Here is a 23,722-nt window from a genome sequence, read left to right as displayed (position 1 = left end):
AAAACTCCTCTTTACACACTGGGTCAACTCCTCCTCCTCTTGTCTGCACGAGATAAGCAGCGCAGAGCATAGACCAGAGCAGCACGGGCAGAGCCGGTGATGAAGAGGCGGCTTAACAGGTGAGGCGTGAAACAGCTTGGTGGCTCAGGACCGCGGGCACGGCGACTTGGCAACGACGAGGCGATTTAACGGGGCCGAAGAGCGAAGATCATTGAAGGATCCCGGCAATTTGTGCAGAGGCAAGGCTGGCTTAACACGCGGGCGGTTCAAAACGACCACAACGGACGCCAACGACGGAGGTGGCAGAGGTGGACAGCGGCTTGGGGCCACAGCGGCGACTTGCGGGTTGAGGTTGGTGCACCGGAGGTGACCCGGCCGGGGCGGCGGTTTAATCCGCGGCGGCTCAAAGCAAGGGCGGCTACGGCCGGGTTGCACGGAGGTGGCGCGGTGATTTGGCTCGTACATGGGACCTGACAGCGGGCAACTCGCAAGGCCACGGTGGCTTGGCAGTGGTGGCCGGCATCTCAGAATGCAGCCGTGCGAGTTGCCGCAGACTTGGTTGACCCTCCACTTAATCGTGGCTGGGTTTCCAGGTCATAGAATTTTTCCTTCCTTTAGGCACCCGGCTGCAGCGGTTTGAAGAGACAGGCAGTGCATGCGGGCGGGTCATAGGATCGGAGCAGCGCGACCAGGCATGATTGAGCTGGCGCGGGGAGGCCCGCGGCAAGGCGGCTCTCGTCATAGCCCGAGGCGGCAGTGGTTGAAGAGGCCCTCAGCAAGGTGGAGACTGGCGGGTCATAGCAGTGGCAGCTCAGCGCGTGTCGGTGGCGGCAGCTCATGGCGAGGCGGACGACGGCTCACTCTGCCATGGTGGTTTAAGGTGAGGCGACGGGGGTGCGGAAGCGGCCGATGGCTGTTGGCGATTTGGTCTGGCCGCGACAGCGACTTTGACGAGGCGGCGGTTGGCTTCAAGTCAGAAACCGGTGGGCCACGGTGACGACTTGGCCAGTACAGCGGGGCCGCGGCAGGCTACGACGAGAGCGGCTCATGGGTGCGGCAGCTCGAACTGGATGTGACCCGGAGGTAGGGTCGCGCGCAGAGCAGCTCAACAGCGAGGGGAGGAGCAGCACGGCGCGGCAAAGCGGAACCATCGAGCGGGTGGCTTAGGAGAGCCGGAAGTAGGAGCCGTGGCAGAGGGAGTGCTAGCGACTCGGTGACGGCGGCTCGGTGACGCTGCAACGTAAGAGGCGACCGAGAGGCTTGTCGAACCGGAGACGAGGCGAAGCGGCACCGGCGACCCTCAACAATGGGGCAACTCATACAGGGCGGCAGAGGACCTGCTGCACCGGCGGCTCGTGGTAGATGCAAGGCCGTAGGAACGGCGACTTGCGGCGGCGCTGGCGTGTTGGAAGAAGGGGTCGTGGCAGTGACCTCGGCGCTGGAAAATGGGACACGACTGCGTCCTTTCACAGCAGCGAGGCAATTTAAACATGGCAGCCCACTAGCCGGCGGTGGCCCCGGCTCAATGACGGTTTGACAGCAGCGAAGGTAACCCGGCGGAGGCCAGAGCGGTCCGTCCGCGAAGACGGAGCCCGTGACATGTCCACCTCCTGGTCGCGGGGGTTTGACCAATCCATCTCCGGGTCATAGTTGGTTTTGATGAGATGTAGCAACTGCATCTAATTCTTGATGTAGCTTTGTCCATGGCTTAATGAAATGCTTCGGGGCTCGATCCATTGTGAACTGATGTATTACATAGCAGCCAATAAAACCCGGCTACTGAATCTACGGCCGAACTATGTCAACTGCTTTGGAAATCTCCAATAATCATCTGATGTCTAGCTACAGCAGAAACACTTCTGTTGATCTCGGCGGCTTATGGTGACGCACAGGCGTAACCCTAATTTTTCCTAAACCTTAAATCTCACAGATCTTTAATCTGGACAGATGAATTTGAATTGACGTAAATCCTTCCAAACCGGCTCATCTGAAAAATTGCGAACTTTCTCGAAACCCTGGGAAGATCCCTCCAAGAACTCAACACCATCGTGCGCAGGCCCCAAGGTGGGCGCTAACTATCGTGGATTTGTCACGGCAGATGTCCTAGTGTGAGGACTTAGTCATGAGGCCAACGCATCTATGTGGTAGCTTGAGAGGGGTTGATCGGAATGAGAGACGCGAGGTGGATTAACACACAAGACAAGGGTTTAGACAGCTACAGGCCCCGGGAAACATCATCCGGTAATAACCCTACATCTTGTTTGTGGCTAGGTCTCATTATGCTCATGAGGGAGTCGCCGCATAAGCCAGGTCCACTTTGTTGTATGTAGCCTTAGAGATTATCTCCTCTCTTGGGGTGCCCTGCCCCTCCTTATATAAGTTGAAGGGGCGGGTTACATGTAGAGTCCTAGGCGGACTAAGACTTAAACTATTATGACCTTTTATCACGGGCTTCCTCCATGGGCTTCTTAACGTATTGGGCTTCTTAACGTCTCCGGCTTATTAACCCTAGGCGACTCTGTCTGCCGGCTTACCACTGTCTGCTGACTTACCACTGTCTATCGGCTTACAACTGTCTGTCGGCTTACCACTGTCTGCCGGCTTACCAATGGGTCACCAGGTTCGGCTGGGTCATCAGTGAATCGTTAGTCCTCGGGCGGTTTACCAATGAAATACCAAGTCCCAGCCGGGTCATAACTCCGGCCGAGTCATACTGCGGGGTATATCCCCGATAACGTGGGTCCTTGGATCATCAGACATCGGATCCACGGGGCAATGGAAGGTCGACTGGTGGAGGAGAAAGCTTCGGCGGACCCCTACCTGGCGCGCCAAATGTCGGATTCTGGGTTTCGGCAAACCCTTGTGAGGTTCGAACTCTGGGGTGCGCACGAAGAACTCACTCTCTCCCTCGATTGCTCGCTCAACGATCTCACGGCCTAGCTCGACGAACCTGAAGAACATGAGAAACAGAGATTTATACTGGTTCGGGCCACCGTTGTGGTGTGATACCCTACTCCAGTGTGGTGGTGGTGGATTGCCTCGAGGGCAAGGGATGAACTAGTACAATGGACGAGCAGCCTCCGGAGGAGAAGTGTTCTTAGGCTCGGTGAGCTGGTCTGTGTGAGGGTGATCCGAATGATCCATCCCCTTCCTATGGTGTTGGGTAGTCCTATTTATAGAGGACCTAGTCCTCTTTCCAAATGTTAGGCAGGAAGGGATCCCACTACGGCCAAGTTTGAAGGGGGACAACTAGTACAAGTTATCCTGACAAAAGGTGGTCTTCGCCTGCCAAAGGCTCTAGTGGTGATGCTGCTGTGGGCTCTGTGGTGACCTCCATCCTGCCGTCCTGCTGGTCTTGGTCTTGTTGCACTGATATGAAACCTTTGCCTGATGCCTCGAGACTCCTCGCCCGCGCTTGCCTCTTTAGCACCAAAGAGGAAACTGGTACACTACCCCTGCTGGCGCCGGCCTGTCCTTGGTCGTCATGGCTCACGTCACGCGGACCTCGCGAGGTGCCCCTTCCATAGATATCTCCGCTCCTCGGGAACGAGCCTAGTGAGGCCGCCCCCAGGGAGGTCTTGGTGTCGTCCGCCTCGCGAGGCTCGGCCCCTCGCGAGGGTCTTGAGTTGTTGTTGTCGATGTTGGGCCATACCGGGCCGTTGGTGAAGCCACGCCGTGGGCTGCAGGCAGGCAAGTCTGGGTACCCCGTTCCCAAGATGCCGAAAGATGCTCTGGTATGGAAGGTGCGAGCACCAAAACTTGTGCCAGACATTACCAAATTTTTCCAGGCGATCGTGAGGGCACGGCAACGTGACAGAATGATTTTTGTTGTTTTCCGGACTCTATATGCATTTCCTGAAATTAAAATACCATCAAGGCCTACGCCTCTGGCCGCACCCTGTGGCCAAACTATTTGAAGTTTTTTCCCGTTTCTAGGACAATGAATGAAAATTCGCAAAGCGACACACAAATGATCTTACTAACACCCACGTGTAGTTGTGACTATATATATATATACATATATGCAAAAAATGACTCAAATATAGCAAACGAGATCTCTTTTTTTGCATATTCAAAGTTTGACATTGCTAGCCAGGCCTGCACCTGGTAAAATGCACCAGAAAATCGAACCATAGGGTACAATCGTGATTTCTTACCGTGGAAAAAAATTGGAGGCAAAACACTGAACTCATGTTTTCATTCAAATGAAAATATGTTGTTAGTTAATGTAAATGTTTTCAAATAGCACACAGTTAACTCAGAAAGCCATGTATCCACTAAACCGTGGCCGATGGCCCCCTGCCAGGTGCGTGATCTGAGTCGTGCGTTCTGATTGGCCAAAACCGAAACCCCACGGATCGTACGTCTACACCGTTGGATTCTCCTTGATCGAACGGTGAACCTCATCCCTTTCGACAACACATGCAGTTCCGGTTGTGATTTTATTTATATCCACAAATTGCACGTTAAATTCAAAAAATGTCTTAAATATAGGAAACGATAGCTGAAATGCGTTAGAAAATGAAACCCTTGGTATAATGGTGATTGTGTACCATGGAAATTTTTATGAGGCCAAATGATGAAGTCATCGACCACTGGACTTTGAATTGACACGTCTCCTTTTCGAAACCATGGTCCTTCATGTGAGATGCTCCGGTTTGGAAGGAGCGATCATCAAAACTTGTGCCAAACTTTACCAATTTTTCCCCGGGGTCGTGAGAGCATGCCACGGGCACACACCGATTTTGATGATGGTAGACTCCATGTGAATTCCCTGTAATTAAAATACCAACTGGCCACGCTGGTGGCCGCACCTCGCGGCTGAAATGTTTGGAACTTCTCCCCGTTTCTGGAACAATGGATGAAAACTCACAAAGCGACACACAAATGATTTGTACACCTTCTTTGCTAACTAACACCCAGATGTAGTTGTAGAATGGTTTTGAATTTATATGCACTAAATGCAAGGTAAGAGTAAAAAAATGACTTAAATATAGCAAGCAGACCTGAAATGGGCCAGAAAATCAAACCTAGGTATATACGTGATTGTTTACCGTGAAAACAATTCGAGGCGGAACGATGTAGTCACTCATGATTGGAGTCCGAAGTGTGGCGTCTCCTTTTGGAAACTATGATCCTTCTTGTGAGATGCTCCGACTTGGAAGGTGTGAGCATCAAAACTTGTGCCACCTTTACCAAAAAAATTCCATGGGATCCTGTGAGCACGCCACGGTGACACACGGATTTTCATTATTTCCGGACTCTATTTGCATTTCCTATAAGTAGAATACCAACAAGGCTTACGCCTCTGGCCGCACCCTGCGGTCAAACTGTTTGAATTTTTTTCCCGTTTCTCGAATAATGAATGAAAACTCCCAAAGCGACACACAAATGATCTTGCTAGCTAGCACCCACGTGTAATTGCGACTATAGCAAACAACTCAAATATAGGAAACGATACCTAAAATGCACGAGAAAATCGAACCATAGGGTACAATGGTGATTTCTTACCGTGGAAAACAATTTGGAGGCAAAACGATGAACTCTTGTTTTCATTCAAACGAAAATATGTTGTTAGTTCACGTAAAAAATTTCACATAGCACATGGTTCACTCATGAAAGCCGTGTGCCTACCAAACCGTGGCCGATGCCCCCCTTGCTGCGCACATGATCTGAGTCATGCGTTCTGATTGGCCAGAACCCAAACCCCACGGATCGTACGTCCGCACCGTTGCATGCTCCCAGATCGAACGAGAATCCTCATCCCTTTCGACAACAAATGCAGTCCGGCAAGGATTTGATTTATATGCCAAAATGCACGGTAAATGCCGAAAAATGTCTCAAATATAGCATATGAGACCGAAAATGCGGTAGCAAATCAAACCCGTGGTATAATGGTGATTTCTTAACGTGGGAAAAATTTAGGGGCGAAATGATGAACTCGCGTCTTCATTTCAAAATTAGTACGTCTTCATTTCAAACGAAATTATTCTCTTTATGCACACGAGCGCTTAGAGGCAACCGTTTGCATAGGCCTTTCCGCGCGGTGACCAGGGATTTTTTTCACCCTTTTCACCAAGGCCGCCAACACTCCCCCACCGCCCGCCCGCGTTTCACTCAACTAGTCCACCCAATCTCCATCGCCAGCTCCCCCTCCCTCAGATCCATAGCAGAACCCTCTCAGCGCCAGCGTGCTCACCCCAGCCGTGTGCCCGCTCTTCAGCATTGAGCCTACCTCCACTGCCATTACCAACACGCGGCTGCCCGCGCCTCGCCGTCGTCGTTTGCTCGCCAGCCACCCTCGAGCAAATCGATCCTGTAACCCTCGCCTCTCTTGTGGTCCGGCCGGGTTTGCATAAAGAAACCTGTTACTTACTGCTCTCCATCGCGGTGAGGCATATTTCCTCACAATCCCACTTCCTATTTCGTTTCGTATGTTCCCAAATTGGCTATAAAATAACGGAGAGAGTATATATGTTCATTATCTACCTTCCCAACTAGTACATATAAGCTATATTTGTTCCAATAAGTTACTGTCGATTTACAGATCGCGGGCGCTCGAGTCACATAAACTAAACAAATAAGCCATACATTTTCTAAATTATTGCATGACATGTTTAGACAGCTTGATACCAAGTTGTTAGTTTTATGCTTATCCTCCTTTCCTGAGTTTCGCATGTGTTCCCTGTAGATGCCGAGTAGCAGCGGCAGCCCTCATGCTTCAGGCGATGTATCTTCATCTAATTCCGACAACCCTAGGTCTTCAGCAGATGGTGAGGGATCAAGTAATCTTGAACGTGATAGAGCTGCAGCAATTACCCTTCCGGTCAGGACACAGAGCAACGCTCCAAGGAAGCACACGCACTAGCCTAAAGGTGTATACACTACAAAAATATACACTTTCGTGATGATACGTGTTTGTCACAGTAGGTCACCTTTTCTGTCATGTATGTAAATCCATGACGATTTACCTGTGCTTTCGTAGAAGTGTTCCATGACAATACCAAAATTATCATCACGGAAGTGTTCACTTCCATGACGATAAATGACGCGTCATGAAAGTGCTTTCGTCAAGGGTAACCGACATGTGGCATCCACCATAACGGGTTGTCGTTAATCTATCGGGTCCGGTTTTGGATCTGAAAACCCGTTAATAGATCGGACCAATGGGTATTTTCCACATGTAAAATTCTTATTGGCCGAAGGAAACACGTGTGAGCTCGCCATTGGGCAGATAGGCCCTATGATATGTCGACACGTGCGACGGCCCACCACTGGCCCATTTATCTTACAAAGGCCGACCCGTTTGACTTGGTCAAAAGTTAGCGGGCCGGCCCATGAAAAGCCTATTAACGGTTTGTTTGCATATAGCCCATTTTATGCCCCCGTAACTCATGGCCCGTTAGGGCCTTCCCGAAATCGGCCCAACAACGTCATGTGGGCCGTCGAATATAACACCAGCCCGTTTCACTTTCGGCCCATGTATGGCCCACGACGTCTTTTGGCCCATATGAAGCCTTTCGTATCTTTAGGCCCTTTGGTGGCCCACGGTGACTCTAGCCCAAAATGAACAGTAAATTTCTTTGTACCCATTAACGGCCCATGATTCAGATGGGCCGTTTCCAGCCCGTGTTAGCTTTCGGCCTACTGAGGGCCCATACGTTCTTGGGCTCCTTTCCGGCCCTCGATTACTTCCGGCCCGTTACTGACTTGTTCCCCTAATGGGCCAAACTCGGCCCGTGGCTAGAATCAGCCCGTTTGTGGCATGTTAACCCGTTGCGCCGTTTCCAGCCCATCCTATATTCTGGCCCATTAACGACCCGTTATGCATGTCACAAAGTTAAGCATTTGCTGTCTTCTGGCCTGTTAACGGCCCGTTACCGTGCTGGCCCAATACCAATTACACCCGTTTACGGCCCATGTGGACCCATTTATCCGATGGCCCGAGGCCCACCGATTCTACGGCCCGTTGGAGGCCCATTTATCCTATGGCATGTAGCAGGGTCAAGGTTACCATGGTCCATATATGGCCCATGGTTGTTGCGGCCAGTAGCAAACCAGGAAAAAAAAGACTAGGAAATAAATAAGCCCGAAACTAACACTAGGCTATTAAGGCGATTGCACAGATTACATCCACTGGGCATCAAAGTTCGCCACCAGTGCAAATATAGGGAACACCCTACACTACACAAAAATGGTTTGCTATTTTCTTCAGCCGGTGGCTGCACGTTAAGAACAAATTTTGTATCACAACAAAAAAACTACAACCATAAAACAAAAGGAAGGTTGGCATAAAAGTTAACAGTCTGGTAGATAAATGTACCACCAGAAGTTCAGAAGCTCAATTCATTTGACCTCACTGTTTTGTTTTCATGTTGTATTGTTCGATGGAGCACCATAACATTCGCCTTCATTTCTCCTAGGCTCTTGAACAACATAGCAAATGTCTGATAGTCTGGTTTCAAAACCATGCATATCTTTACGACATCGAATAATGGTTGTGCTTGTTTCACAAAGGGTCTCTGTTAGGGAATGGACTTGTGTCTGGAGCGCAGATATAACATTGCTTTGAGCTTGCATATCTTGATCATGAGGCAGTTTGGACGAGATTGCCTTAACAACCAACCTAGTATTGCGCAGGAACATGCTTTTGGCACTGTTAGTGGACATGTACAGACCCACTGCAGCAAGAGGTGACATTGCGATTATAGTTGCCTCGTCACCTTCAGAAGGTGGCGGTTCCACCATTTTTTCCATAGCTTGCTGAAAAGTTGAGTTTTTACATTAGTGGTACCAGAACAGAAGATATTAAGGAAGCAGAAAAACCAAACAAAATGCCTTTGGTCTATATACAGAACTTATTTTGGTGAACCCATGTAAAATATTAGTTGTATTTTACTGCAAAGTACATAATAAAACCAGGTTCCAAACATTTGACCATGTACCATGGCTAATGTATTGTCTATTTCTTCACATTGTATTGACAGCTAAGGATAAAGAGACAAAGTTTATAATACGGTAAGCATAGTATGAGATCATTCATATCACAAAAAAACTGAGAACAGACAAACAGGCAATTGTAACGTTGTGTGGGTAAGTCCAGCACAGAACTAGATTATAGATCAAGATCAAAGGAACATCAGTCCTGTCTTTTAAACCTTGTAAGGTGCAATGATACGCTAAGACAATTATGTATAAAATTGAAAAGAGTAATAGAAATTGGCTGCAAACCATGCAGTTCAATGCACGAGTCAGAGTAAGTAGTAGTTAAAAGGCATGAGGATTAAGGACTTACAACAGCGGCTTTGACTGGTGTAGTCATGCCCTTTGTCTTGCTGGTATGACAGTCCTTGAAGATTTCCACATCATTTGGTTCAGGTACTTTTTGGTCCTTGCGGGCTTTCCTCTGCATTTGGAACAAGTCAATATAGATCTAATAATATGGCACAGCGAAAAGAGTGAAACAACAGCTAATTACAAGAGCCTCGCAGTGTGCAATATAGCTACAAGATCCTATCGTCTGTTGGAATTTTACTTTCGTACGGTTGGCCTTGTTCTTTGAACATTTCACCTACAAGAATATAGATTTTTGAGGCACATGCGTAAATAGGAGTTCAACATGTGATCTGGTCACATATATATAACGTACCTGATACTTTGGATCAGACTAGTGTTTAACGAGGCCTCTCCAGTCTTCATCTGATATATTTTCCACTGGAGATGTTTGGGCAGGTTCACTGTTAGCCTTGCCTTCAAAGTGAGTTTTCCTCAAGGTATACTGATACTGTCGCAGAGCAGACTTGAAAACATGGGTGCAAGCTTGTCTGGTTGCATCATCTTGGCTATCCAACTAGAACCTCATCTGTTGAAAATTATGGGAGTCTCATTATCAGCAACCTAGAAAGTATGTGATAACCCACAAGTATAGGGGATCGCAACAGTTTTCGAGGGTAAAGTATTTAACCCAAATTTATAGATTCGACACAAGGGGAGACAAAGAATATTTGAAGGTATTAGCAGCTGAGTTGTCAATTCAACCACACCTGGAGATTAATTATCTACAGCAAAGTGATCAGTAGCACAGTAGTATGATACTTTTGATAATAGTAACAGTAGCAACGGTAATGGTAACAGTGATAGAAGTAATTTGTAGCAAGTGTAACAGTGATGATAGCAATAGTAATGCAGCAAGATCGATAAATAAATTCATAGGCATTAGACCGGTGACTTGTTGGATGATATTCATCATGAGACAGTTATAACCTAGGGTGATACGGCACTAGCTCCAGTTCATCGATATAATGTAGGCATGTATTCCGTAAATAGTCATACGTGCTTTATTAAAAGAACTTGCATGACATCTTGTGTCCTACTCTCCCGTGGCAGCGGGGTCCATATTGGAAACTAAGGGATATTAAGGCCTCCTTTTAATAGAGAACCGGAACAAAGCATTAACACATAGTGAATACATGAACTCCTCAAACTACTGTCATCACTGGGAGTGGGCCCGGTTGCTGTCACTCCAGGGTTGCCGGATCATAACACGTGGTAGGTGACTATAACTTGCAAGATCGGATCTAAAACATGGATATAATGATGAATTCATAAACGGTTCAGATCTGAGTTCATGGCACCCGGGTCCAAAGTGACAAGCATTAAGCATAGCAAAGTCATAGCAACATCAATCTAAGAACATAGTGGATACTAGGGATCAGGCCCTAACAAAACTAACTCTATTACATGATGAATCTCATCCAACTCCTCACCGACCAGCGAGCCTACGAAGGAAGTACTCACTCCCGATGGGGAGCATCATGGAATTGGCGATGGAGATGGGTTGGTGATGACGAAGAACGAAGATCCCCCTCTCCGGAGCCCCGAACGGACTCCAGATCTGCCCTCCCGAGGAAGAACAAGGCTTGGCGGCGGCTCCGTCTCGTGGATCACGATAATTCTTTCTCCCTGATTTTTTCTGGATTAATGTGAATTTATAGTATCAGGGGGTCATCAGCGATGCCACCAGGTGGGTACAACCCACCTGGGCGCGCCAGGAGAGGGGGGCGCACCCTGGTGGGTTGTGCCCAACCAGGGGCCCCTCTCTGGCGGTTGTTGGCTCCAAAAATCCTTATTTGTTCCATAAAAAATCCTCGCAAAGTTTTGTTCCATTTCAAGAACTTTTATTTCTGCACAAAAACAACACCATGGTAGTTCTGCTGAAAACAGCGTCAGTCCAGGATTAGTTTCATTCAAATCATGCAAATTAGAGTCCAAAACAAGAGGAAAAGCATTAGGAAAATTAGATACGTTGGAGACGTATCAACTCCCCCAAGTTTAAACCTTTGCTTGTCCTCAAGCAATTCAGTTGATAAACTGAAAGTGAGAAAGAAAAACTTTTATGAACTCTTTTGCTCTTGTTTGCATATTTAAGCTTAAACAGCACCCAGATTTTCAGCCAACATTATAACTAACCATGTCAGCAATAACGTTTAAAGATTATGATAACTCATATCAATGACATAATTAGCTAGCGAGCAATAATAAGATATCTCAAACAGCAACACGTTGTAAAAACAACCATGATATAATATGACAATAATGGTATCTCGCTAGCCCTTTCTGAGACCGCAAAACATAAATGCAGAGCACCTCCGAAGTTCAAGCAGTGACTAAACATTGTAATTCATGGTAGAAAAGATCCAATCATGATGCACCCAACATTAGCTATGCACAATGCATAAATCATGACCGTTGTGCTCTACTCAGTTTCTGACGCTTGTTTATTAGAAGGTGGTGACACAACATAAAAGTAAATAGAAAGTCCCTTCATAGAGGGAAGCAGTGATTTGCAGTGGTGCCAGAGCTCAATTTTCAAAATAGAGATAAATGATAATTTTGAGACATGCCCCCTTCTCATTCACTTCATGACCATCAGTTATCAACATCTTCCATGCTAAGCACGCTAGTAGCAGTCCCCAAGCGGAAAGTAAAAGTTTTGACTCCATTGGGAGTTTTTGTTTGATTATTCAAGAGATGAACTCTTTTTCATATTTGCAATTTGGGACTGGGCATCCCTAATACCGCCCATTTCCTCGTGCGGTGGCGAGTGAATAAACACTCGACCTGAGGATAACATGCTTAGCACGGAATATATCGACCACCTCCTGTCGTTCCATGAATGATCCAGGCACACAAAACGGATAATTTTTTAGAAGTTTTTAGAGGTGGCACATGCAAATTTACTTAGGACAGCAGGGTAATATCGCATATAGGTAGGTATGGTGGACTCATCTGGAATAACTTTGGGTTCAAGGTTTTTGATGTACAAGCAGAATTCCCACTTAGTACAGGCGAAGGCTAGCAATTTAAGATTGGGAAGCGGCCAGCTAGAGAGCAACAACGATCGTGACCAGGTGTTATGCATAAGTAACATTGGACACTAGCATGAGTAGGATATGAACACCATGAACATAAACATTATAGAGGCTATGTTGGTTTTTATTCAACTACATGCATGAACATGTACCAAGTCAAGCCACTCGAATATTCGGAGGAGGATACCATATCATCATACTACATCACAATCATTTTAACGCTATGTTGATATCCAAGATAAGTCATTATTGACTCCCAGCTACTTATGCATGGCATGAGAAACTATAATATCTAATTGTCATTGCAAACATGTTTAATCATAATGGGCTGAATCATGGCACTAGGTTAAACATATTTACACGACAAGAACAAGTCGAGTTCATACCAGTTTCTCTTTGCCACGCTTAGCTCATCGAATATCGTCATTATTGCCTTTCACTTGCATGACCGAAAGATAAGACATTAATAATAGTGCAAGAGTGCCATGGACTAAGCTGGAATCTGCAAAGCATTTTATTCAACAGAAGAAGACAAGGTAAAATGGGCTCTTATTAGTTCAACAATTATTCATATGAGAGCCACTCGACATTTTCATCGTGGTCTTCTCCTCAGTACAACTCGAATAAAAGGAAAAGAAATTCAGAGAAACACACTGAAATATTTTTGGAGTTTTAGAATTTCTTCAACATGCAAAATAAAAAGCAAAAACGAGAAAAACTATTTACACGGGAAAGCTCCCACCAAGCAAAAGAAGAACAAGGAAATCTTTTTGGATTTTCTTTTTAATTCTAGTACTAAGCATGCATGGAAAGTAAATTACTACAACTATTTTTTGGTTTTTCTAAAGTTTATCAAACACACAAGAAGAAAGCAAGAAAATAAATGTAAGCATGGATGATACAATGAAAAAGTGTGAACACCGACAGACAGAATAATAAGTGAACATGAATATAATGTCGGTGAGAAACACGTACTCCCCCAAGCTTAGGCTTTTGGCCTAAGTTGGTAGTCGATCAGTAGCCTGGAGGGTAGTAGGGATCCTGAGGAGCGCGCATCCACACATCCCACTGCAGAGGTGCCTGTGCGGCCTCTGTGGCAGCGTGAGCATTCCAGTAGGCGAGGATGTCTGCAGGCATAATCCGATATCCGCCGCTGGCGACAGAATCAAACAAAGCAAGTGCAGGCAAGGGGATAACGTCACGAGTGTCAACGTTATAAACCAAGTTATAAGGAATGGCAAGATCAGAACCGCCATGTGCAAGAAAGTGATGGTGATGCATGGTTGCACGATCTAGGTAAACAGTGGTAAGAGGGACATCATGAGGGCGTATCGCAACCTTGAAGTGATCTGCCAAACGAGTGGCAAAAATCCCACCATGTATTTTCCCGTGAGATTTATTAAGATGGAGGCGACGAGCCACAATAGCTCCCATGCCATAAGTGTTGTCGCCCTCTATTGCACGACATAAAATAGCAAGGTCTGGTGAACTAAGTGCACCCACCTTCTCCCTAGCAAGCAAGCATTTGGCAATAAAGAGTGCAAAGTAACGAACAACAGGAAAGTGTAAGCCACCGGCAGTGATGACCGACACTATCCTCTCATCACCCACTGTCAAAGTGCGACAGAAATCCTCAAACTCAGCCGGCCTAGGCTCGGCTAAGCTCCCATCAGACGGGATCATGCATATGTCACAAAATTCAGTAAGTGGTATCTGGTGGTTTTCAGCATATAAATCAAAGCTCACTTCAGGAGGATTATTTCTAGGCAAGAATGTAAAGCTTTGAACAAAGACATTTGTGAGGATTTGGTGTTTGTCACACTCATCTGCGATGAAGTCGATGAGACCGGCGTTGGCAATGAATTGCATGAACTCCTCATGAATTCCAGCTTCTTGTAAGAACGGGATGTGCGGTCATTTGCACGGCCGTACCTCCGCCAACTTCCGAAGGTGGAGATCATTGTCAGGAGACTCCCCAATAACACCCTCGGAGTTCTTCCTGGAGCCAAATTTCCTGAAGATATTCATGTCCGCGTACAATTTTTCCTATGAACAAAAATCTGAATTTTTAGTTCACAAATTCTTTCCAACAAAACTTCACAAAACTAATAGCAACTACTCATAGGGATACATTGAGGCCATAGCAAGCATTCAAACTACTTAGAACACTAAGAATTGAACATGCAAGCACATCTACAGCAGCACCAAGAGTAGCTATTTATTCAAAGTATAAATCACTAAAACAAAAACTAATTGGACAAATGATGGAGTCACATACCAAGCAACAAATCCCCGAAACAGTTTCGGAAATGGAGCTTCGAGCAAAGAGATTGAAAATGGCAGCAAAATGAGCAAGAACACGGGAGAGAGAGAGCAGGAGTGATTTTTTTTCTGGAGGTAGGTGACAATGTGGGCTAAAGAGATAAGTGAGGGGGCCACGTGGGGACCACAACCCCCCAGGGCGCGCTACGGGGTGCTGGCGCGCCCAGGTGGGTTGTGCCCACCTGGTGCACCCCCCCTCTGGTAATTTTTGCACCAGAAATTCTTAAATATTCAGGAAAAATTCATATAAAATTTTCAGGGCATTATGTGAAGTTTTATTTTTGGGTCATTTTTTTATTGCATGAAAAATTCGGAAAACAGAAAAAACATGGCTTTATTTTATTTAACTAATAAAAACAGAGAATAAAAAGTAGCGACAGAAAGTAGTGCTTACTAAATTCATCAACTTCATACCGCTCAAAAATGATTTATTAATAAGGTTGATCAAGTCTTATTAACAACCACTTTCGGTTAGTATGAAACTGAAGAACTTTCATAACTTACTAAGTTACCTCAATGGGGATATGCATTTCCCCAACAATAAGCATTTCATATTTCTTTTTGACAGTAGGTAGAGGTATTTGAAAACTTCCAATAGTGATTGTCGGAGATTTTTCAATAACATTAATACCATTCACTTGGAATTGTTTCTTCGGAAAGTGCACCGTATGCTCATTACCATTAATATGAAAAGTGACCTTGCTTTTATTGCAATCAATAACAGCCCCTGCAGTATTCAAGAAGGGTGTACCAAGGATAATCGACATGTTGTCGTCCTCGGGCATCTGAAGTGTAACAAAAGTCAGTCAAAATAGTAACATTAGAAACAACAACGGGCACATCCTCAGAGATACCGATAGGTATGGCAGTTGATTTGTCAGCCATTTGCAAAGATATTTCAGTAGGTGTGAGTTTATTTAAGTCAAGTCTTTTATATAAAGAGAAAGGCATAACACTAACATCAGCTCCTAAATCACACAAAGCAGTTTTCACATAATTCTTTTTTATGGAGCAAGGTATAGTTAGTATTCCCGGATCTCCAAGTCTTTTAGGTATTCCATCTTTGAAAGTATAATTAGCAAGCATAGTGGAGATTTCAGCTTCCGGTATTTTTCTCTTATTTGTGATGATGTCTTTCATATACTTTGCATAAGGAGGCATTTTAAGGATGCCAGTCAAGCGAGTACGCAAAAAGACTGGCCTCAGCATTTCAGCAAAGCGTTCAAATTCTTCATCATCATTCTTTTTAGTTGACTCAGGTGGAAAAGGCATAGGTTTTTTAACCCACGGTTCTCTTTCTTTACCGTGTTTCCTAGCCACAAAGTATCTTTTATCATACCTTTTATTTTTAGGTTGAGGGTTATCAAGCTCAACAGGTGGTTCTATCTCAACATCATTGTCTGGTTCTTTTTCATTATTTGGTTGAGTGTCTTCATGAACCTCATCATTATCTTTTTCATTATCACTAGGTGAGTGTTCATTACCAGATTGAGTTTTAGCATCAGAGATAGAAGCTTCATTTTCATTATCAGAAGGTTTCTCTATTTCAGGTTCACTAGAAGTGTGCAAAGTCCTATCATTTTTCTTTTTCTTTTTCTTTTTAGAAGGACTACGTGCACTAGTGTTAGCTCTTTGTGAATCTTGTTCTATTCTTTTTGGGTTTCCCTCAGGATAAAGTGGTTCCTAAGTCATTTTACCTCCTCTAGTTGCAACTCTAACAGCAAAGTCATGCATATTATGATTCATTTCATCAAGTAATTCTCTTTGTGATTTAGCAACTTGTTCTAGTTGAGTTTGAACCATAGAAGCATGTTTTCCAACACCTCTAACATCATTTGATATTCTAAATAACAAGTCACTCAAGCGAGCAATCATATCAGAATTATATTTCAATTGGTTCATACCATTTGCATTGAAGTGATCTTGTTTTCTAACATATTTTTCAAACTCATAAAGGCATTGACTAGGATGCATATTGTGAGGATTATCATTTTCATTGAACTTCATAAGATAATTTACCTCTACCACCTTAGGGAATGGTGGTGTATTAAGCCCATGTATTTCTTCAATAGGATGTAAAATTTTAACATCCTCAGCTTTGATACCTTTTTTCCATCATAGATTTCTTTGCCTCTTGCATATCTTCAGGACTGAGATATAATATACCCCTCTTCTTCAGAGTGGGTTTAGGCGGTGGTTCAGGAAGAGTCCAATCATCATAATTTTTCAATATGTTATTCAATAATTCTTCAGCTTGAGCAATAGTTTGATCCGTGAGAACACAACCAGCACAACTATCTAGGAAGTCCCTAGAAGTATCGTTTAGTCCATTATAGAAGATATCAAGTATTTCATTTTTCTCAAGAGGATGATCAGGAAAAGCATTAAGTAACCGGAGATGCCTCCCCCAAGCTTGTGGGAGACTCTCTTCTTTAGTTTGCACATAGTTAAATATTTCCTGTAAGGCAGCTGGTTTCATATGAGCAGGAAAATATTTTTCATAGAAGTAGTAAATCGTATCCTGGGGACTACGCACACAACCAGGAGCAAGAGTATTGCACCAAGCTTTAGCATCACCCTTTAATGAGAAAGGAAATAATTTGAGAATAAAGTAATAGCGAGTTTTCTCATCATGAGTAAGAAGGGTGGCTATATCATTCAACTTAGTAAGATGTGCCACAACAGTTTCAGTTTCATAACCATGTAAAGGATCAGATTCAACCAAAGTAATTAACTCTGGGTTGATAGAGAATTCATAATCCTTATTAGTAATACACATAGGTGAAGTAGCGAACTTAGGCTCACATTTCATTCTAGCATTTAAAGATTTTTCTTTATACTTGCATAGTAATTTATCTAGATCATCTCTATCATTGCAAGCAAGAATATCTCTAGTTGCTTCTTCACTCATAACATAACCTTCCGGTACCTTAGGCAATTCATATCTAGGAAGGCTAGTTCTAGCAGGTATTTTAGGAGATTCAGTTTCAAGCTCATCATCAGATTCAACAACATCATGTTGTATAACTCTAGCAATTCCTCTCCCACCTGCTCTCCACCACCAATAATGGATTTCTCTAGTTGCTCTCAACATGGAAGGATTATTACATTGGGATTTTGCTCCTGGCCTTGCTTTGGCCGATCAGGTGAGAAGAAAGTTTGGATCAACAGTTCATTTTTCTCCCTCTCGAGACGCCAAAGAGTTCTTCTTGGTTGTTTCATTCTCTTCGGCCTCTTTCCCTCTCACGGTGGATTCTGTTGGAGTTGCATTACAATGTTGCATTGGAGGCATTTGCTCTGGCTTTAGAGTGGTTCCCATTTCTGCACGATCCTTCCGCTTTTCTATGGCCAATAACAAGGTGGGACATTTCATCTATGGGCTCAAGGATCGTATTTGGCCAGACTTTGTCTGCCATTTCCACTTTTTTAATGGTCGTTTTACCAAAGCTCTTCACGTTGATTCTCACTGGCACACGGATAAGCAACTTGGGGAAATCTTAGATCGTCAACCTGTGGCGATTAAAGCTCCGTTGAACCTCTCAAGTATGGGCAAACCTTTGGATCATTCTTCTGCCAATGAGCTTGCTAAATTTGGTTTGGTTAAATTGGATGCTTGGAATTTTTCCAACAAAAATGCGCATGAAGCTTCATCATCTGCTCTCGTTCATTCCGTTGCTCCGAATCAAAAAATTCAAATTCAATTTGGATCGTTGGAGCCAGAAACACAGCCAGGCATGATCAGCGCTAAGCGTAATGACCGCATTTCATTAATGAATTACTTTATTACTCAGGAGGAGTCAGAGGACAATCATTCTCGTCAATGTCTGTGTTTAGGGAGCTTTAATTGCCCTATTAATTTGCCATATCCTCCGTTGCCGCTCTGCTTCCTCAATTCGGCGATCAAATATGCACCCCACATGAATCTTGGCCACCTTTCCTCTCGGCTAAGCACAAAGCAGATTTGGCCCAGGCTGATTACCCATTAATTGATATCAATAATCTGGCCACTAATTGGGCGGCTCTTTGTAGCAGATGCCTTCAATGGGGGCATCGCAGGCTTAACTGCCAAGCTTGTCTCATTTGTATTAACTGCTCCGGCCCAGACCATAAGGCATTGGCTTGCACCAAACGCGCCACGCTTGCATCTGTATCTGCAGCTGCTTCAATTAGCATAGAGCGTATCAATTGCCCAAATTTTGTGCTTCCCAACAAGGCAGCTGCCCCGGTCAATCGGCACCGCACCACCGTCCGATGTGCAACTTGCGGTTCATATGGACACGTGGATGCCTCCTGCTGGAGACGTTGATTCTCCTCGAAATGGCAATGGGTACCTAAGGCAATTCACCCCCACCGCCCCCATTCACGCTTCGTCTTCCCCCTCGAAAACCCAAAAGCCCCAGCTCTGTTTCGTCCCATCGCTAGACCCTGTTCTTGCCCTGCCTCACAGCTCCACTTCAATGGTGAACTACCCCCTTAACCCAGTCACCTTCCTCCCGCCCGGGTTTGCCATCGAGCCCGGTCCGGCGAACCGTCTGGTGCGCAGCGGCATGGTGGTTGGCCCCATTGCCCCTCTCAGCCATGAATTCCTGGCTATCGCGGAGACGAGCCACAGTGTCCCTCTACATCGTTGTGCTCTGATCCGCAACCAGGTCGTGGCCCTCCTTCATGAAGCGCAGCTCTTCACTACTGAGGTCAGTGATCATCCGTTTGGGATTGGATTTTTTGGATTTACCGACTCGTTCATGAGAGATACTGCGGTGGCCACCCCTTTTGAGCTTGAGGATGAAGATCTGCTTGTCACTTTTGTTCCCCACAATGAAGCTCTTTACTGTCGTACCACCTCGTTTGACCCTGAAGTTTGGCTGATGTTTTTTGGATTTCCTTACGACTATCAAACTGATTATTACATCACTAAAGCTTTGGGTGGTTATGGCTCCCTCGTCTCGTGGTACAATCCAAGGCAAGATCGCAGGTTTATGTTGCTCAAAGTCAGAGTGCTCCGCATGAGTTTAATCCTGAGGAGTTTTGTGGTGTGGCAACTCGGAGGTGCCAGGGACTGCGGGACCATATAGATCACGATTCTCCGAAGCAACGATGGCCATGGTCTGCTACCTGAAGTTCCTCCCGTTGATGAAGAGATGCCACCTCCTAATGGCGAACCTCACCCTTTGTTTGGCCCTGACCTGACTGCAGAGCAATTATATCAACAGCAAGTGCATAACTGGCTTGTGCAGAATGGAGCTCCTCCTCCCGGCAATGGTGGTGGTCAGGATGATGCTCCGGGTGCTCATGACAATGTCAATGTTGGTTGGGGTGCGTCACCTGCTCCTCCGCCACCCGCCATGCCCCCACACCTTGTCAATTACCAAGCATGGCTGAATGCTCAGGGCCTCACCTTCCAAGATGGCATAGTTCCTGAAAACAACCTGACTGACAATGCCTATCAAGCTTGGAATGACTCCATCACTGTGACTGATAGCTCAAGCTCGGCCTCCTCTGATCTGGGTGTTGTGCAACACACAATGGCCGGGGTGACAGCTCCATCTCTGCCCTCTGTAGCCCTGTCCATCTCGGTGTCTCTGCATAACCAAGGGATCTCTTTTGGCCTGTCTGCTCAAGGAGATGAGCTTCTTGCTGTTCTGCTGGATGACCCAATCCCGCGCCAAAATCTGAACACCTTCATTTTTCATGCTCTACGTCCGATGATTGCCTCATTTGGTCCCTAGAGTTCTGGTTATGGCCTGCGCTCACCCCGTACTGAACTTACTGTTCTTGTCACTTCTGACTCTTCGGGCATCAGTTTCATGCAACAACCATCGGTTGCTCTGCCTGCACCTTCAACTATGCACATTGAAGAGATCCCCTCTGCTCCGGAGATTAATGGAGGTTTTGAGGTTGCATCTGTTGAAGAGAATACTCTCTTGCTGGGGCCTGCTGTTGCAGACAACTTCTCAACCCTGCCAGTGCCTGAAAGTGGTACTCTCACCTTGAACTCTGCTGAGAATGTCAACCCCTCACTACCACCAGCTTCTGATGACAGTTTCTTAGGGCCGAATGCTACGCTTGATAATGACCAGGGCATCTTGATTGCTCCCCCAACCCAGCCTCGTGCACGCCCCAGCCGCTCAAAACCTGTTGCTCCTCTCTCCATGGTGGATGTTCATCGTAGTTCGTGCTCGAACAAGTATAATGGCTTCAAGGTCCCAGCGCTAACTGACATTCGTGTGCACACCTCCAAGGTCAAGCCCAGGTTGGTTCCTTTGATTGGGTCCTCAAGTTCTGCCCCCAATGCGGCTGATGACATTCCTCCTCCAACCCCGGTTTCAACCCTGCAAGACATCGGCATCAACAGGTGCGCCATCCCAGAAGCTGAGCTTACTACTGAAGCACTTCTTACCACGCCGGCTGCTGCTGCACCAACGCCACCAAGTACTACTTCCGTGCCGGATCAAGAGGAGGGTCTCACCGCCCCTCTAGAGTAATTTCACCTCTACGTCATGCCTTCTTTGCGTTGCCGGAATGTTCTCTCGTGGAATATCAGAGGTTTAAATTCTGAGAAGAAACGCTTAGCTCTTTATAATGCAATTATCTCAAGTGGTTGCGCTGTAGTCTGTCTTTAGGAGACTAAGTTGTCTGACGTTACATCTGCTTTTGTTAGAACTTGTTGTCCTCGTCAATTCGATCAGTTTGCTTTTGTTCCCTCTCATGGTGCTTCATGTGGGATTCTCACCATTTGGTAAATCTCTGTTTTCTCTGGCACCGTAGTTTCAAATGACACGCATGCGCTAGTTACCACTTTCGTCAGCACACAATCCTCCCAATCCTGGACACTAGAGAATATTTATGCCCTTGCGCCGGCGAATAACGCGACATCTTTACTAATTGGCTCTATGATGTGAGCATTCCTAATGGGCAAGACTGGTTATTCCTTGGCGATTTTAACTATATGCGTGCACCTGATAACCGTAACAAGCCAGGTGGAAACATGCAGGACATGCTTACCTTTAACGACATCATTCATAAACAGCAGCACATTGAACTGCCAGTACAGGGACGTGCTTACACTTGGAGTAACATGCAAACCGACCCCCTACTTGAGAAAATTGACTGGCTTTTCACATCGCTTCATTGGACCATAGTATACCCTAAAACCTTGGTAAAACCCCTCAGCAAACCTGTATCCGATCATATACCATGTGTGGTCAGTATTGAAACTAATATTCCTTGCAGTAAGATTTTCCGCTTTGAGCCATATTGGATCCTTCACCCAGGGTTTATGGATGTTGTACACGAGGTGTGGGAAAAGCCTGTTAGGTCAGAGAATGCTGCAACTAAGCTATGCCGCAAGTTCAAAGCCCTGAGGCATGCACTGAAACGCTGGAGTAAGAATATTTCCCGCCTCTCTATTGCTATTTCTAACTGCAACTGTGTTCTTGCTGATCTTGACGAGCTTGAAAACAAACGCACGCTCACTATACCAGAGGCCAACTTCAGGACAATTCTAAAAACACACTTGCTTAGACTCCTCCAGTACTAGAAACTTTATTGGAAAAAACGATGCACTATTCGGTGGATCAAGTTTGGGGACGAAAATACTAAGTTCTTCCAAGCCATTGCAACTGAAAGATACCGCCAGAATAATATTGCAAGCTTTCGTGATGACAGTGGCACAATAATTGAAGATCACCCTAGTAAAGAGGCTCTCCTGTTCCTCACTTACAAAAACCGGCTTGGCTCCACTTCAACCTCAGATATGAAATTCTCTTTGCCAGATCTCATCAAACAATCCGATAACCTTGATCGCCTGACAGAGCCGTTCACACAAAAATAAATTGATCAAGTTATCAATGAAATGCCCCCGGATCACGCCCCTAGCCCGGATGGCTTTAGTGGAGCTTTCCTCAAGGCTTGCTGGCCTATCATCAAGCACGATTTATATGATCTATGTGCACAATTTCATGATGGCGATCTGGACATTAACAGCATCAATGATGGGCTCATCACGCTAGTCCCTAAAGTCAACTCCTCGGAGACAGTAAATGATTACAGACCAATCACGCTCCTGAACTGCTGTCTCAAGTTGATTACAAAACTTCTAGCTGATCGGCTGCAAACCTCTATCTTGGACTTAGTTCACCGCAATCAGTACGTCTTCATTAAGGGGAGGACTATACAGGATTGCCTTGCATGGGCATATCAGTACATACACCAATGTCAAAGCTCGGGCAAACAAATCATATTGCTCAGACTAGACTTCGCTAAGGCCTTCGACACAATTGCACATGATCTGATGATCCAGATTATGTGTCACATGGGCTTCAATGACAAGTGGATCTCTTGGATCAAGTGCTTATTCTCCTATGGGCGGTCTTCTGTTCTTCTTAATGGGGTCCCGGGCCGACAATTCCAATGTCGTTGCGGAGTCAGACAAGGAGACCCCCTGTCCCCTCTTATTTTTGTCCTAGCTGCATATTTGCTTCAGTCTGCCATAGATGCATTCAGACAAGGTAAAATTGAGCTCCCCTTCCCTTGCAATGGACAAACGGATTACCCCGTTATTCAATATGCAGATGACACTTTGATAGTCCTATCCGCATGCATCCGTCAAGCTACTTTGATCAAGGAGATCTTATCGGTTTACGCCACCTCTATTGGCCTCAAGCTCAATTTTCAGAAATCCACCTTGATTCCGATCAACCTTGACCCCTCCTCAACGAACGCACTAGCCAGGGTTTTTGGCTGCACTATTGGCACGATGCCATTCACCTACCTTGGTCTGCCTCTGGGTACAACTCGACCTACAGTCCAAGACCTCATGCCTCTGGTTTGCCGATTGGAAAGGCGTTCAACGTCGACCATTGCTATGATGTCTTATGGTGGCAGATTATCCTGGCTAAATGCCTCAGTCACGTCACTTCTTATTTTTGCCATGTGTACACTCAAATTTCCACCCAAGCTTCTTGAAATCTTATACAAAATAAGAAGACGTTGCCTCTAGACTAAGAAAACCGAGCAAGGTGACAAATGCT

This window comes from Triticum aestivum, chromosome 6D (genome assembly GCF_018294505.1).
Source record: "Triticum aestivum cultivar Chinese Spring chromosome 6D, IWGSC CS RefSeq v2.1, whole genome shotgun sequence".
NCBI classification, from domain to species: Eukaryota; Viridiplantae; Streptophyta; class Magnoliopsida; order Poales; family Poaceae; genus Triticum; species Triticum aestivum.
The sequence above is the reverse complement of the archived record's forward strand: the minus strand, read 5'-3'. Positions refer to the sequence as shown.